We start from the raw sequence: 3,433 nt of genomic DNA, 5'->3' as shown, positions 1-3,433 counted from the left end.
CCAGCCTTGGTGTATGTGGCTGTCGCCATAACCACTGTGCTACAGGTGCTGATCGCATACCATATTTCTTATGCTTACTTGAATTTGCCATGTCTTTTTCCATACTATTATTTTCAACCTAATTGTATTTTTTAATGGAAGTTGTTTTGTGTCATATACATTGAGACTTCCATTTTTTTTTTTTTTTGAGACAGAGTCTCACTGTGTCATCCTTGATAGAGTGCAGTGGCGTCTCAGCTCACAGCAACCTCCAACTCTTGGGCTTAAGCAATTATCTTGACTCAGCCTTCCAAGTAGCTGGGACTACAGGCGCCCACGGCAATGCCCGGCTATTTTTTTGTTGCAGTTGTTTTAGCTGGTCTGGGCCGGGTTGAAACCCGCCACCCTCAGCCTATTGGATGGCGCTTATAACCACTGTGCTATGGGCACGAAGCCAAGACTTCCTATTTTTAAAAATCTGAAAACCTCTGCTTTTAATTAAAATGTTTAGGCCTTTTGAAAGTTTGTCATTATTAATATAATTATTTTTCTAATAAACATTCAAAGAATGTACCATCTCCATCTTACTCAAACACTTCACATACCAATTCACTCCACGAGGACAGTGTAGACATACCAAAACTAAACGAAGTCAGTATGAGAATGAATGAAGAAGTACAGGTCCATATTTGCATGAATAAAGATGCAAAAGTTCTAAGTGAAACGGTATATGAAAAACTGGGGCGGGGGAGCACATATTATCTCACTACATGTAGAAAAAGTACTTGATAATATTCTGTTATGATTAATGATAAAAATGCTAATTCTTGGTGAATTAGAAACAAAAGATATTTTTAATGAGGAGTGCGTTTATAAGCAGCTTCACGCAGCATAATTCAAAATAGGAAAAAAGCATTCCCTTAAAAAATGCCGGGAGCAAATCCACTCCCCACAGCTTCATTCATGTTATATTGGAAGTGCTGTGCAATGCAATGGGGATAAGAACTACAGGAGTATAAAGATTAGAAAGAAGAAATAAAAAGGTTATTTGCAGATAATAGAATTTCTTTTATAGAAAAGTCCAAGACATTTAAATTATTTTAAAAATCAGAGAGGTTAGCAAGATGGCAGGAACTGAAATGAGTTGCATTTCTTTATACTAAAAGCAACTAAGATATATATATTTTTTTCCCACAGAAGAGCGCTATTTACCAGGTTGTGAGTTTCTCTGTTTTGCCTTTCCACATGCACAAAAGGTCTTGAAAGTATAACTGAAGGAAATATGTCAGATGAGCCTGAACACAAGACTTTGTAGCTGCTGGGCTAAAATATATTTTAAAAGAAACTTCATTGATCACAGTAATGGCGAATATAATGCACCAAGGGATAAATCTAATTAAAAACACACACTCAACTCTGTTGGGAAAAATACAAATGTTTATTAAGAAGTATCAAGGCACAAAAATGTAGAAGGATACTAGTGTGCTCGGAGTGGGAGTGGCAGATTTTCTCATCCAGAGAGGGCTGCAATAATATCTCCTGTCCCATACACCTTTCTAAAAAGTGTAAGAGGTTTTGATAGGTAGTTCTACCCCCTCCAGAGGTGGGGTCTGTGATTATGACCATGACAGAAAGGACACAATGTAACTTTCAAGGTTAGACGATAAAAAGCAATAGAGCTTTGTCCTGGTTTATCATGTAATATAATTTTTTAAGTTGACCATCTTTCCCTTCATTTTACATTTTCCTCTTCTATTTTTACTTCTGTTTCTTTCTGCCCACTGTTGTGTTCATTGAACTTTTTTATGATTTAATTCAGCTTGAAATTATTTTCACTCATTAGTTGACATCCTTTACTTCAAAAGATGGTGTTTGGGGCCCTTGTCCGTATTCCGGGCCACCTTTAGTGAGGCTCTTGCAAGCAACACAGCGCAACAGTTGTGACGCTGCACAAATTCCCAGGCTCGCGTTCCATCCAACCGCCATTACCAACTGGTAACAGAAGGCGGCGCCATCTTGGCTCTCGCGCAGTTTGGTCTTTACGCGCTACCAGTATTCTGTTTCCGTCCCGTGCCGCTTTCAGTGTGGTCGAGCTTTGAGGATTACAAATTTTCTGCCTCCTTTTCTCTGGTGGTATTTTTCCACGGATGCTATTGAGAAGGCACCTTCTTCTTAAAGCCCGTGACGACGTCTCCTCACTGAAAGCTCCCTGATTTGTAACGAGAGGTCGGTTCGTCATTTCAATCATGGCTTATTTGCGGGTAATATGTTCTTATTTCTCTGCTATTATTAGTGGTTATTAAATGCTAACATTTTTCACGTCATTAATATCTTCGTGTGTCATGTATATGTTCAATGTATAGTATGCTACACTATTTCAAAGTTTCATAGCTGTTTTTAACCAAAATTATTAATTTATATAAATTATATAAATTTATATAAATATTTTATTAATAAAATATTTTTAGTGACAATAAATCCAAGATTATTTGCTATTAATATACATATTTGAGCCAATTATGTATAGATTAGAACAATTTTGAGCAAACAACGAAAATATTAAAGTTTTATTTTTATAATTGGTGATCTCATGATAATGTTGACCTGGATGAAACATTGTATGAGAATCCCCAAAATTTTTCATTAAGAAAATGAATGGCAAAAAAATTTATGTCTATAATAATTATACACATTCAAGGTTGGCAAAATATCTTATGTTCTTTAACGTATGTAAAATAGTTAAAATCTGAATTGATAGAGAAACAATTTATAGAACATAAAGAGAGTAAAAAGAAAATATCCTTATGTTACATATACGTAATATGTATATCATAATTATGTTTTTTCAAATAATAATGAAAGTATAGCCTACGTAACAAATGATATTAGTAAAAAGCATCAAAAGATAGCTACTGGGCCGGCGCCTGTGGCTCAAGGAGTAGGGTTGCCGGCCCCATACACTGGAGGTGGTGGGCTCAAACCTCGTCCTAGCTAAAAAAAAAAAAAAAAAAAAAAAAGGATAGCTACTAAATACGCTTAATATTTTATGCAATTAAAAATGAGAATATGATGAGAGTTTAAAAGATTGCTGCCTTTTTTTTTATTCCGTCTACTTAGAGACCGTCAAAAATTGCCAGTGTCAACTATATTGCAAGTCGTCATGGCCGGGTATTGGGAAAAGTTTTCAGTTAGCAGTAATCGTGCCTCGGATAAACCTCATTGGCTACGATACTGCCACGGCTCAAAGCTAATATTATTGCCTTTATGGAAAGAAATTTGACACCCTCCAGCAAAGTTTTTAATTTGTGTATGTTTTGCATGTTAAAATCACTTGTAAAACTGTATTTGACACAGGTACTTGTGCAAAAATGTATTAATGTATAAAAGGCCAAATAATTGTAGGATAAATAATAGTGTGTCCATACTGGATATACTGTATAACTTTTATCATCGT

The 3,433-nt window shown here is 35.6% G+C and overlaps 1 non-coding gene across 1 annotated transcript; it reads right to left on the bottom strand.

The window, feature by feature from the left end:
• Positions 1-3,087: 3,087 nt before the first annotated feature.
• Positions 3,088-3,228, bottom strand: LOC128578587 (U4 spliceosomal RNA). The gene has a single exon (XR_008377739.1). It is a non-coding gene; the product is annotated as a U4 spliceosomal RNA (small nuclear RNA).
• Positions 3,229-3,433: the final 205 nt, after the last annotated feature.

This window comes from Nycticebus coucang, chromosome X, assembly GCF_027406575.1.
Source record: "Nycticebus coucang isolate mNycCou1 chromosome X, mNycCou1.pri, whole genome shotgun sequence".
Lineage (NCBI taxonomy): Eukaryota > Metazoa > Chordata > Mammalia > Primates > Lorisidae > Nycticebus > Nycticebus coucang.
The sequence above is the reverse complement of the archived record's forward strand: the minus strand, read 5'-3'. Positions and strand labels throughout refer to the sequence as shown.